Raw genomic sequence first — 14,667 nt, forward strand, 5'->3', positions numbered from 1 at the left:
TAAATGGTTTTGCATAGTATGTATAGGAGACTATATTAAAGGTTAAATATATCTGGGAGTACAGTAAGTTTTATCAGAATACAGTAGTAATGAATTTTCTGCAGTTTTGATTAAAATCTTGAAGGCGTTTGTGATATCATCAGTGTTCCAGCTCAAAAGCTGCTGCTGTTGCAGATTGTGCCTAAGACACTTGACTACTTGATAGTGTTTTGTGGGATAAAGCTATTACTGTACATTAGGACATCGCAACAACACACACTGTTACTATGGTCATCGGATATACTGTAATATATTCAGATAACTAGAGTACCATTCAGTAGCTAAGTTCACCATAAGAAATAATTACAGTATATTACTGTATAAAGGGCAAAATTTTAAGACTAGAATTTTGAATTATGAAAATATTTATTTTCTCGTCCTGTGTTGTTAGGATATTTTAATTGAATATAGTGCATTAATAGGTTAGTAGCTTGGACAGTGGAATCATCAAGGGGGGAGGTATTGTGGCTGAGCCTCCCCAAGATAGTCTCAGCCCCCCAAAAATATTGACCCAACTTGTCTCGTAAACCTCGGATATAAGCAATTAGCATCTGTATCAAATGTCCAAGGAAAGACCTAGACCATAGTAAGGGGATAATTCAGTAAGAAGTATTTCTTTAGTAAATACCTAGGCAGCTAAGTTAACTCAATAATTTACAAATTTCATTAAAACCAGTGCAGAGCATTTTGACACTTCAAATTTCTATGCGTTAACAGATGCTTGCTTCATGTAATTGTTTACATGTACCGAAATCTCACTCGGCCATGAGACTTGAAGTTGGACCCCCAAAACTAAAAATGTATTCAGAACTACAGTTTGGTTCTCAGACAGGCTACTCAATGTGATTGTTATGGTAGATATGAGTGGCTTGAATGCTCCATGACTGGTGGCAAAGTTTACTGCTTAGCATGCAGACAATTTGGTGCTACAGTCAACCCAGAAAAATAAGGCCGCTGAAATCTTGAATGTTGAAGAAAAATCAACCTTGTTGACCACAAGACAATCGGAGTATGCTTCAAGTTAATCCTCTGTCATTTGTAAACATCGGGTGTTTGAGAGGACTCCCTATTGGTAAAGGATAGTAAGCCAGAAATGCTAATCTAGGTGCTTGTGGCTTATCTCATATCTTTCAAGGACATAGATTCCTTATGAGGAACTATCATAGACATTTCAGGTCATTTGAAGGAACCAACCTTACAACCTTAACCTAGGGGCCGACCAAGGGAAAGACTCGTGCCAAAAAGAAGTGTTGGCTTTAATACAATACGAACGAACATTTGAAAGGTCAGTAGTCCAATAGCCTCTACCCAATAAACATGTCAGGAAATAACTCCCAAAGTCATCATCATCTTCACAGTGAAACAAAGGAGATTGTTTACAACGTCGTAAAATATTTCACGCAGGAGAAACTTCTGTACTGCTTGAAAAAGCCTTTATGAAAACATGGCCATCATTTAGCATTACTCATTAATATCAAACTAATGTATATCTTTCTATAATAAGTTAAGTACTGTATATTACCTGGCATTATCTTCAAAATGAATGGTTGTAATACCAACGAAAGATTTTGCTTCTTGAAAAGCACAGAAATCATGACCATCATTCAGCTTTGCACAGAAAACTCAAGCGATTGAATGTATGGTATATCTATTTCTATAATAGATAAGGCAATACATTACCTGGTCTTATTTTTCAAATAAATACACAAGAAATTGTGATCATTTACATTTATACAAAATTTAAAATGGTAAAGTACCCACAAAAACATTGAAATCATAACCCTCATAATGATCGATGGTTAGCATTACGTTGAAAAAAAAAAAATTATTAAGTTAAAGAAAAAAATATACAAGTAGGATAAAGTATAGGGAAATTGACTGGTTTGCTTAAAATAGGAGGGGCACCGAGAGGAATAAGATTAACTCACAATTAAAGGATTAGTGACCCTTCAAATCACCTCCCACTGTGACCTAGAGTTCATCTGGCCGATGTCAATACGGCGAAGCTTCAGTTTCTATAGCGGCCTTATTTCTCTGGGACGACTATAATGTGGGGCACAGATAAATTGGATTTATCAAAGGTTTCAGTAACTAGAAGGTAATGCAGGAAAAGGCATTAAAGCATGAAAAAAGCACATACCAGTACCATGTTATTGCTATGGAAAAATGGCTCGACCACAAAATTTCACTGTTGCTTGGTGATTTTCATAAACAACTTGATAACTAACGTAAACAGCGTTTTCTTCATAGTAGAGACTTAAGTTACTATTGAACATTATTAGAATTGCTAAAAGAAAGATAGCATTCAGGGGGCATGATGAAAGCAAAAGTTCATTAAATAAGGGTGCCTTTCTGAAAACATTTACTTGATAAGCAAAGTCTCAGAGATTTTGTGACCTGAAAGAAAGATTCAGTTAAATGCAAAGTATATATCTGGGTTTAGTCAGAATTATATTCTCAAAGCTGTAGCCAATTTTGTGCTTGATGTCATAGCCCAAGCAGCCAAGTTATCACCTTTCTTTGCAGTGATATCTCATGAGACTAGCTATGTTAATATTACTGAGGAGCTCTGTGTCTGCATTAGGAATGTCATTGATGAAGTAGTAAATGAGAGGTTCAAAGAATTTATTTCTTTGAAGAAACTTGATGCTACTTCTGTAGCTAATGTTTTGTTAGAGGAGTTTCGTAATATTGGCCTAAATATTAATAAACTAATAGCACAGTGCTACGATACAGCACCTGCAGAATTTTTCAATTGGATTTCAACTCTTGATTAACTTCAATTGTGGTTCAACTTTGTGCCATGATATATTCAGACCTGCAGAAAGGCAAAAAAATTTTATTTCTGGCACTTCCTAAAGTGTTAACACAAATGGGAAGACAACCATAAGGCCCATAAGTCAACATCACATAGTTATGAGATTTTGATGGATACTCTAGAAGATTTGTTTAAACCATAAGAGATCTGAAGAAAATGGCTTAGCTAATGGATTCATACAAACTGTTTGATAGACACTGTTGATTGCCCTTTCTGAAATATTCGATATTACTGTCCCCCTGTCAAAGACATGGCAGAATGAGAACAAGTTAGTTGCTGCAGCACTTAGCATGGCACAAGAAACACTTGAAATTATTCATGACAAAAGAACAGACTACCACAATGCGGCAAAAATTGATTTTGCTACTAAGAGAAACATAACTTCAATGTTTAGTCAGCCTTCAAGGAAAAGGAAATCATCTTCACGTCTGTTGGAATCTTTTGTAATCGAAAACACAGGCCAACGTAACACCTTTAAAAGGGTTGAGGACCCTAAGGTCTCTGTATATCCGTTTTTTTTTATAAAGTGCTCAGTGAATTTATACAAAGATTTGATGAACCAAAAAGTATCCTCCTTGGTGTTGCTGCTTGCTGCCATCATCTCCAAATTTCTGAAATTAAAATGACTCGCAATAGCTTGCTGACCAGTACTCAATTCAAACAAAGCCTCTATGCAGTACTACTTAATTGCTCAGAAAACACCATGGAATGATGTGATCAATTTCTGATGCTTTGGATGAACTGAAACCAATGAAGGAAGGCTTCCCCACATTTTGGAATTTAATGCATTTCGCATTAGCCTTCCCTGTCAGTAATGCCAAATGTGAGCAATGTTTTTCTGTCTTTAAATAAGTCAAAACTCGCCTTAGGGCACCAATGGGTCGGGAACGACTAACTAGTCTAGCCACAATTTCTATTGAGAAAACTGTAGAAGATTCCCTTCATCTTGATAGGGTAGTGGATAGATTTGCAGCTATCCCAATATCTTTACAGTCAAATTTAGGTGAAACCACCACAAGGCGTTTCTCTAAATTTGAATTAATTACATGCAGTAGACGATGTAATCAATGTGACTTATTCTATTTTTATTTCTGTTATGTGAGATAGCTCCATATTTATCTTTTTAAACAGTTATGTTACTTGTGTATCTTTTTGGGCTCGGGCCATGTCGTCCTGATGGAAGGGCTCCTTTAGGCAGCCTTCTAAGGGATATTTGCTACAGTGATCCTCCCCGAGTATTAAACCGAAGATCTCCAGGATTCTAACTCCTGGCGCGAGTATCCAATTAAGGATATCGCATAAATCAGGGGACGTATTTTTAGATACGACAGCAATCTTCACCCTGAATAGATTTAACCCTTTGATGTAAGGGGGAAGAGTTGCGAAAGAAGTGGGTGCCGTTCTAGGTACCCGGTGGACCTCCTATCCATACTACTACCGGCCGCCATTCCTTTACTTGTAGCGCTATAAGCTATGTGTTCTCCTACGTTATCCTGGTGTTTTGTTGCAAGTTTTTGGAATAATCATCATGCAATCTCCAGCATCTTCATGTTTTGGAAAGTTGGGTATTAATTCTTTCCTGTGTATAATTTTGGCTCCCTTCTCACAGTTGAATTCCAATAATTTTAGTTTGGTTGAGCGTTGCCAAGAACCGGAGGCAGCCATTTTACGACTGTAGTCGCCCGTTACTATTGCATTTTATTTAGTCAGTAGGGGCAACAATTCCCGGTATTAAGCTATAATATTAGCTAGTTAGGCAAATTATACAAGTGAAGATTTTGCGTTCATATACAGTATATTATTCGTCTTCCTATTTTGTAACTACTTTTCGTATGCGGTGGGAACCCCGGCGCTAGCAACCTTGGCCGGGGATCCTACCATAGCTAGGCTCATATATACGTTAGTATAGTATTTCCCCACGTTTAGCCTCACCCTATCGTTCCTTGTTGATTCGGATGAGAACTTAAATTCTCTAGAATCTATGGATAAGGTTCGATATACATTCTCTTTAAGAGAATAGAGGCTAAACCCTTCCTTCCTCCCTGAGTGCCGCCGCCGCTACAGGCGGCAACCTCTGTCTTTCTTCATTGCCGTCGTGTAGAACAGAGTTCTTGCCATCTCCGGCTTTGAGTTAGATAGTAAATAACTCGGGATGCCCTTGTCTTGCCGCCGACGATGTCACCAGCAAAGGAACCATGTTTCCTCTGCCGCCGACGATGTCGTCAGCACAGGAAGCCATGCTTCCTCAATTCACTGTTGAAGGTAGGCGGCATACCTGCCGCCACCTCTCATTCCAATTGAACTATAAGACCCTTACCCCTCCCCCTTCTGTCCTTTAGTCATACACTTTCATCGGTATTCTGACAGTCATCCCGGCTTGCTAGGTTGACTGCGTTACCAGCTGGTGCCCTGCCGGCGGCAGTTAGTTCAGTCGCCTCAGCCACCTTCCCCTTTCCTTCCATCACAGGAAGTGAATATCATTGGGGGGAAGATTTAGCCGGCCCTGACGGCTGTTGCTGGGAAACCTAACATACTTTGGGAAGCCCTCAGCCCTCCCTTGGACTGCCATCCACAAATTTTGGAAGGGTGGAAGCCAGAATCAGATAATTATTACCCCTTTCATTGGAATTCGCATTCTGGCAAGGAGCTGGTGGTAGGCCTGATAGTCCTTCTGCACTTCCAATTGTTGTGCTAAACCATAATAGGAAATTCTCCTTCCCTAATGCTTTTTCTCTATCAGTTAGTGCCGCCAGGTGCTAACCTAACCCAGCAGTGCTGCCGGCTGAACTACGGTATACAATTATACAGTAGTACACATGTTTTCTAACATACTCTGTGGTTCCTATCGCAGTCTATTGTTGTGACCATGATATGTTGAGGTTTGAGTACTCCCTCAACACCCAGATGCTTTTTTTTAATCATCAGGTCTCTGAAAATCACCGATCAGTATTAATATATACTACAGGTGGATAATGTTAGTATAGACACTTATCAATTCTAACTCTAGTTCCTAGAGTTTCTTCTACCTTGTATTCTCCCTACCAGGTAAACCAATTATTATTACTGACGGAGGTCTCAGCAGTGGCCTGGGAGAGGAAACACAGCTATGTGTTTTCTACTTCCTTTCAAGCTTACTATCCTAAGCTATTATATACAATAGTGATTACTATTGTTAATAAAAATGTATGCTTTTATATCAATGATATAAAAACCATGATACTCTTTGAGCCCTTTTCCTTTACAGGAGGAGCTGATGCAGAAGTGTGCAGCCTTGATCTGCAACCACAAGGGCAAAGACTTTAGTGGACACTCGATGTGCAGGACTCTTGCCCCCTGCTGTATCGTGTCGGGAGTCATTAAGTATTGGGACCCGAAGGGTTGCCCCACCTGCTCAACCCTGCTGGCCAACGGCTTCGGGGAAGCCCTCCCAGTCAACATACAGACTAGGGACACAGCAAGGGAGACCCTTTGCAAATGGGGAAGAGGGTTCCAAAAGAACTCTCCAGGACCATACTTTCCCAACGACTCCCTAAGGTGCTTTCTGTTCCCCAAGGCTCTACCAAACGTGGTAGTACCCCAGGAACAGGTCCAGCCTCCTCTCGTACAACTGAAGATAGACACGGACATAAACAAGGCACTGGAAGGCATGGACATCCACCAAGAAAGCATGTCAGAAGTGTCCACTGACACGGAATAGGACCTACTGCAAGGAGGCCCTGAAGAAGACGTGGAACAACCACAAGCGGAGGGAGGAGGAGCCATTTCAATGGTAACTGAAGACCCTCGGTTCGCCGTGACGGCATACCAACCTATGCCATCAACCTCTTCAGCCCTAACTCCTCAACCAGTTTCACAGGTTGACAAGAGCGAAGCTATCCTCACGTCGATCCAGCGGATGTTGGAATCGTTCCAGAAGGAACAAGAGACGATGAAGCATTCTATCAAGCAACAGCAGATACTGCTACAGGAAAGGGCAGACTGCCCTGGACCTTCCAGGGGCTCCACTAAGAAGCCCCTTAGTGTTGGATCTCCCTCACTGCTCCGAAACCAATCCCTGGAGGTATGCAAAGCATATGCCCGTGATGAATGGGAAATTATTCGTCTCAGAAGTTGGGAGTCAAACTAATCGAAGATCTCGAGTTCTGGCCTAGCTTTTCAGCTTACCCAGACTGTTACGTGAGACTGCGGGATGAACATGCATCCCGTGAGGAAACAATACCTAAAGAAGTCATTGTCTTCGAGCATGACAAGGCGCAAGCCATCCTCCTAAAAGGCTTGAAAGGAGCCGGGTACACCAACTCCAAAGTCTTGGCACTGAGCTAGAGATACCCCACCTTTCTTGCTCCTTCCTCCATCTCTCCCCCCTTTTCGGAGCAAGCACTAGACTTTGCCACCAAGGCAGTCGAAGAGGGCAAACCCTGCCCAACTTTTGAGGAATGCAAACCATTCTCTCTAGCAATGCCTGCCTGCGAGGAGAAGTGGAAAGATGTCCACCTAACCTTCTCCGTCTCTTAGTTGGATCCAGAGATAGCAGGCCAGCAGTTCAATGAGAACCTTCCGAAGTTGCCAGATCATCTTCTGTGGAGGGAACAAGAGACGAAGGAGAGACTTGCGGCCTCCCTTTCTCATCAGAACTGCCTGGAAATGAGCGCAGGCCTACATAACGCCCTAGTAATGTACATTTTCCTGGCTAAGTCTCGCATGGGGACCCTTGTAAAAGACTTGTATGCTTTCCTCAGAGCAAAGAGAACCTGCAGAGAGTTCGTGTTTGCCTCAGTGACCATAAAAGACAAACCTAAGGAGGTTATTTCATCGTGCATATGGGTTAAGGACCTTTTCCCACTGGAACTGGTCCGAGAGGTCATAGCCAGAGCAGCCACGGAGAATAGGAACCTTCTCCAAAAGTGGGGCATGACCTCAGAGAAAATATTCCTCAGACGGAGGTCCCCAGCCTAAGAACAAAAGGCAAGGAGACCACGCAGACGTGTGTAACTTCCTTCCGTGACCATGACTACGATGCCTCAACTGGTAGCCCAGCCTCAGACCACCTTCCACATGGTCCCTTAACAACTGGTAGCCCAGGCGCCAGCATTTAACCGTGTCTTTGAGAGGCAGTCTATTTTCTTTCGCACTCACAAAGGAAAAGGCTCAAGGAGAAGTTCCTCCAGAAACCCCTCTTGGGGCCGAGGAGGACGTGGTCACGGAAACAAGTCCTCAGAACCCCCCAAGCAATGAGGGGCTCCAGGTAGGGGGCAGACTGTACCACTTTCAGGATCCCTTGGCCCACAGCCTAATCACGAATGGACTCTGGTGGAAATGAAACAGAACTCCACCCCGTTTTCCAGAATTCTTCCAATGCTCCACCCCCTTGTTAGAAGAATATACCTCAGAACTCTTGAACAAGAAGGTAATAAGGAAAGCGAAGTCCATCAAATTTCAGGGAAGGCTGTTTTGTGTTCCCAAGAAAGACACTGTCAGTCATTCTAAACTTGTCTCCACTTAAGTTCATCGAGAACAAGATTTCCGAATGCTTGCTTTGCTACACATAAGAACCCTTCTACCGAAAGGGGCGTACAGTCTCAATAGACTTGGCAGACGCTTACTGGCATCTGCCAGTCAGCCGCCCCTTCTCCTCCTACCTAGGATTCAAGCTACAGAGGAAGAAGTTAGTCTTCAGAGCAATGCCCTTCAGACTGAACACAGCCCCAAGGGTATTCACGAAGCTAGCAGGCACAATCGTCCAGCAGCTACGTTCCGAAGGAGTTCTAGTGGTAGCATATCTAGACGATTGGCTGGTGTGAGCAGCATCCAAGACTACGTGTCTGCAGGCAGCTAAAAAGGTCATCCAGTTCATGGAACACCTAGGCTTCAAGATCAATCGCAAGAAGTCTCGCCTTTCTCCAGCTCCGAAGTTCCAATGGTTAGGAATCAATTGGGACTTAGCCACACCACCTCTTCATTCCATTCAAGAAGAGGAGAGAGATAGCGGGAGCTGTCAAGAGACTAATCCGTCACAAGAGGATTTCAAGACGCCAACAGGAGAGAGTATTGTGCTCTCTCCAGTTTGCAGCAATGACAGACCCGGTGCTAAAAGTATGTCTAAAAGATGCGTTGGGAGTCTGGAGAAGATACACATCAAACGCTCAGAGATGAACTAAGGTTGACCCCGACCCTATTGCGCATGCAATTAAGGCCGTGGTAAACAGCCAAGAGCCTAGCAGGGACAATTCCCCTGCAACCACCACAACCATCAGTAGTGATACACACAGACGCCTCCTGGGAAGGATGGGGAGGCCATTCTCACGAGAGAAAGGTGCAAGGGAATTGGTCACATCAGCTCAAAACCTTTCATATCAACACCTTGGAAGCTATGGCAGTTTTCCTGAGGATGAAGAAACTATCCCCTCGCAGAACAATCCACGTCAGATTGGTCCTGGACAACTAAGTGATAGTAAAATGTCTAAATTGACAAGGCTCGAGATCGCCTCACATCAACTATGTGATATTAGCGATCTTCTACCTGGCAAGGAAGAGGGGATGGCACCTATCAGCAGTTCACCTACAAGGGTTCCACAATATGACGGCGGACGCTCTTTCCAGGCGAAAGCCGATAGAGACAGAATGGTCCCTATACGCAGACTCATTCTCCTTCATCTTGGGAAAAAGTCCCGGAACTGCAGATAGACCTCTTCGCAACGAGCGACAACAAGAAACTGCCTCGTTACGTAGCTCCTTATATGGACCCTCAAGCAGAAGCGATGGACGCCATATCCCTCGACTGGAACAGGTGGAATCGCATTTACCTGTTTCCACCAACCAATCTCCAGCTAAGAGTCCTCGACAAGCTAAGATCCTTGAGAGGGACAGCAGCAGTAGTGGCCCCCAAGTGGCCCAAAAGCAATTGGTTCCCTCTAGTTCTAGAGCTGAAACTGAAGCTGTTTCCTCTGCCGGACCCAGTTTTATCCCAACTGGTCCAGAAGTTGACTGTCTACGCTTCATCCTCGAGAACCAACAACCTACATCTCATGATTTACTCGCCCTAGCGGCGAACAAAAAGTATGGAATCTCGAAGGATAAAGTAGACTTCATCGAAGAGTATAAGTCAAGTTCGACTAGGAGACAAAATGAATAGTCATGGAAGAAATGGGTGTCCTTTGTGAAAACAAGGAAACTGACAGAAATATCGATAGATTTGTCTCGCATTCTTCATACACCTACACGAACAAGGCCTGGCTTCTACCACGATTACCTTGTGTAAGTCGGCCCTGACTAGACCACTTCTGTATACTTTTGAGGTGGACCCCTCAAGTGAAATCTTCAATAAGATTCCAAAAGCATGCGCTAGACTCAAGCCAGCAACCCCACCAAAGCCCATCACGTGGTCTTTGGACAAAATCTTGCACTATGCTTCGAACCTGAAAAATGAGGATTGTATTCTGAAGGATCTAACACAGAAAGTCATCTTTCTGTTTGCAGTAGCCTCAGGGGCTAGTTATTGAAATAGTGGCCTTGTCCCGAAATGAAGGCCATACAGTATTCAGTTTCTAGACACGGGAGAACTGAACCTCTTTCCTCATCCTGCCTTTCTTGCCAAGAATGAGCTACCCACTAAGAGATGGGGTCCTTGGAGAATCTGCCCAGTAGTGTGTCTTAAGGTCTATCTTCGAAGAACTTCAGACTTCAAGGGAGGACAGCTCTTCAGAGGCGAAACCTCAGGATCAAACCTATCCCTAAGACAACTGAGAGCGAAGCTCACCTACTTTATTCGCAGAGCGGATCCTGACAGTACACCCGCAGGTCATGATCCAAGGAAAGGTGCTTCTTTGTTGAACTTTTCAACACATGGACTTTGAAAGACTCCGCTCATACACTGGGTGGAGATCATCCAAGGTCTTTTACAAACACTATGCGAAGCAAGTACATGAAATAAAACTTTTTGTGGTGGCGGCGGGTAGTGTCATAAAACCCATTGTCTAGTGCTGCGATGAACAGTGGACTGTTTTGGGACTTGCAAGTGTATCGGGTGCATGGGTATACGTACCTTCTAGTGCAAATCATAACGATGATTAACAGACTGTTCCATATAGGTGCATATCTGACCAATAACACCAGTGCCGAGTGAACTTTTGCATCAGTGTTTATGCATGTCCAAAATCTGAGCAAGACAGACAGATTTGGTTTCACATCAGATTCATGCTTTGCTATAACTACATTTGATAATTTAGTTGCAAAATATATAAAAACAGATCTGCGTCTTATTACTGCTACCTCAGTTGCATACAAATAAAACATGTCAGTTTTATTTAATACCTATAAACATAGAGAACTTGAAATCAGTACAGATTTCCATGGAAATTAAAGGAAAGCTCTAAAGTTTTCCCTTTTGTTCCCACGGAAATACAAACCTTGAATCCTTATTGTCGAAGTCAACACTTTCCCTGCAGGGGGCAGGAAGCACTAAGCCAGTTCCAGGCTTAGTGGAAATGACAGTTAACTGGAATTTCATATACAGGTCTAGATCAGATAAGGAAATCCATTCAAGGTAGAGGGCACATACACAAACCCACAGATATAGTACTTTAAAGTTAATTCTCTGGTATGCTTCCATCAGGACGACATGGCCCGAGCCCAAAGAACGGATTTTGAGCAAAGTGAAAGATCTATTTTTGGGCGAGTGCCATGTCGTCCTGATGGACCCACCCTTATGCGGACCCCACCCGAAATTACTCTCTGCAGCTATTTCTGCTCAACGACAAGTAAAGGAATGGCGGCCGGTAGCAGTACGGATAGGTCCACCGGATATCTAAAACGGCACCCCCTTCTTTCGCCACTCTTCCCTTTTACATCAGAGTAAAATCTATTCGGGGTGAAGATTACGATGTGACTTATCTAAAAATACGTCCCCTGGTATTATGCTATATCCTTAATTGGATACTCGCGCTAGGAGTTAGAATCCTGGAGACCTTCGGTTTATTTCTCTGGGAGCAAATGTCCTTTAGAAGGCTACCTAAAGGAACCCTTCCATCAGGACGACATGGCACTCTCACCCAAAATTAGATTTTTTCACTTGGCTCAAAATCCATTTAAAAACTGTTGTTATTCTGTAAGAATGTGTGAAAGCATACATGCAGGAAATAGTTTAATCATAGTATCTCATGTTATATGCTAAATATTTAAATATATATAATATACATTAAATACTCTTTTTCAATATTAAACTTACCCGATGATCATATAGCTGCATCCCTGCTGCCCGACAGAAAAAACCTACGGGCGGAATACGCCAGCGATCGCTATACAGGTGGGGGTGTACATCAACAGCGCCATCTGTCAAGTAGGTACTCAAGTACTCGATGTCAACAAAGAACCAATTTTCCCTCTGTCGTGCCACTGGCAAGACCTACTAAATACGCCGTCCCTAACTGGATTTGTTTTCACAACGATTTGGTGAAGTACACTATTCCAGTTTTGAGCTTTCGCTATGCAGGGGTTTTATCTTCATTTCAAAACTTGAACTCGTTTTGGATAGATTTAATTATGGTGACGAAGAGAGTATGGACTCTCTCACTTTTAAATGGCCGACCCTTCCCTTAGACGGAAGTGTTGGTGACGAAGAGAGTATGGACTCTCTTTCACTTTTAAATGGCCGACCCTTCCCTTAGACGGAAGTGTGTTTAGGTTTTTGGTAATTTTGCTTAACAAATTATAGATCTATTTATTTTATATCTCTCCGCCTTTATAGGCCTCTTCGATTAACTTTCCATTTATTATAAACTTATAAAAATTAATTTTTATGTTTGTTTATATGCGACCTTTCCTAATAGTAGGCGGTCCTTACTTGGAACCGAAGTTAATTAACATTGAGCCCGTCATATCGTATTTACCTTTTAAGAATTTAATACTTTTTTTTATTTTAATGTTTTATGAAAGAATTTCTTTGATAGTCTCGTACTGTTTTCAAAGATGAACTAACGTTTAGTTTTTTAGTCTCCGCAGTTGTTGACGTTCAGAACGTTCAACATGCGCTCTATCGTTACGATAGAGAGAGAGTGTTTCACGGTTTCACGTTTCAGTAAGAGTAAACCGATTCTAGCGTTTCGTTCATTCTTTCTTAGCTTAAATGGTTTAAATTCTAAATAAAGGAACTTTTTATTTGGGAAACCTTTCAGTTTTTTCCTTTAGCAATAACATGTTTTAACGATATATAATTGGGCTCTTCTCTCAGGTGCTAAGTTAGGAGAGAAGAGAGAGAGAGATAGAGACGGAGGGAGAGAGAGGAGAATAAACGTTTCGTTCAAGCGGGTAACGTTGTTCTCGTTTTTTACTCTTCTCCCTAGTCGCTGTAGGGGAAGAAGGTAAAACGTTTCTAGAGTTTTATTTTTGTTCCCAGGCTTTATGCGGTGAGAGATTTTAAACGTAGTTTATTTGATCTAGTGTTTAGTCTCTTTTCCAGCCACTGAATTCTTTATCTTTATTTATGTTTCTCTGTTGCATTGTAAAACTGTTTTCGCAATTACTACCTTTTAATGAAGGATAGGATTGCGTGTTTCAGGTAGAAATCAGTTAAAGTTTCGATTTCAGTGAAATAAGTGCAAACAGAAAATCAAAAGTGATAAAGTGATATGCGCAAAGTGTTAGTGTTGCGTTCGAGGGTTCGTCTGTTCGTGCCAGTTGTTCACCTAGTCCGGGACCTCTTACAAGCTCCCAAGCCCAGGGGAGAAGTAATGTCGAACGACTTATGGGTTCCACAGGCCTTGATCGACGAACAGACGTTTCCCTCCGTGGTTTCGGGTGTATCTACACACGTTGCCGACGTGAGATCGCCCCACCCACACAAAGACGAGAGAGCCCATTTATTCCTCGTCTGCGGAAGAGGTTTCTCGTAGAAACCATGGACCAAATCTTGCAGCTTTTTAAGTGCAAGTCGGTCCCTTCCGCGCAAGTCCAACGGCCTAGGTGTAGCCACTGGGTCAGTTCGGACTCGCTGCAGTCATCCGACGACTGCACACCTCCCAAGAGAGGCAAGGTGGTACCGCAACAGGCAGTAACTCCGTCTGTTGCCGCACCAGCTGTTTTAGACCCTCAGTCACAACGGACAGTAGCTCCGTTTGTTGCCGTTTTTTGTAGACCCTAGTGGTCTTTACTGCAGTCTATGCAGACTCAGTTAGCTGCGGTTATGCAGGAGTTTCGTGCGGAGAAGGTTTACACTGCTCTCGTTAGCCTACAACCTGCCACGGTTGTGCGCCCAGCTCACGCTGAGGCTGCCTGCTCCCACACTCCGGCTGCGGAGAGCTCCACCTCCGATGCGCAATCGACCCTGCCAGACGCATGTTAACGTTAGCCGACGTGCGGCTCCCTCCGTTAACATGCGTGAGCTACCGCATCAGCAGTGGGAAGGCGGAGTCAAGCTGCCGTGTTTTGACGCGATGCGTTAGTTTCCGCAACCCACGGCAGTCCCCACCACGCACCACCACTCCGCTTTGGTTGTTGCCTGCTCCCACACTCCGACTGCGGAGAAGGTTGACGATGCACCCGTTGGCCTACAGCCTGCCACGGTTGTGCGCCCAGCATGGCTGCCTGCTCCCACACTCTTGTTGTGAGAGCTCCTCCACCCATGCGCAGTCGACCCTGCCAGACGCATGCTGACTCCCACAGACACACGGAGCACTCCGTTGCCGTGCGTGAGCTACCACAAGCTGCCGTGTTTTGACACGGTGTGTCAGCCTCCGCAACCCACTGTGGTTACCGCCACTCGCCCGCAGCAGACTAGTCAGTCAGGAGTTGAGGCTTCCCCACACAGCTTTGGTTGT

The 14,667-nt window shown here is 43.5% G+C and overlaps 1 protein-coding gene across 1 annotated transcript in view; it reads left to right on the forward strand.

Annotated features, from left to right (window-relative positions):
* ndl (serine protease nudel) overlaps positions 1 to 14,667 on the forward strand; it is a 277,009-nt gene that overhangs the window by 116,337 nt on the left and 146,005 nt on the right. The gene's annotated exons all lie outside the window — the stretch shown is intronic.

Source organism: Palaemon carinicauda, chromosome 7 (assembly GCF_036898095.1).
Source record: "Palaemon carinicauda isolate YSFRI2023 chromosome 7, ASM3689809v2, whole genome shotgun sequence".
NCBI lineage: Eukaryota > Metazoa > Arthropoda > Malacostraca > Decapoda > Palaemonidae > Palaemon > Palaemon carinicauda.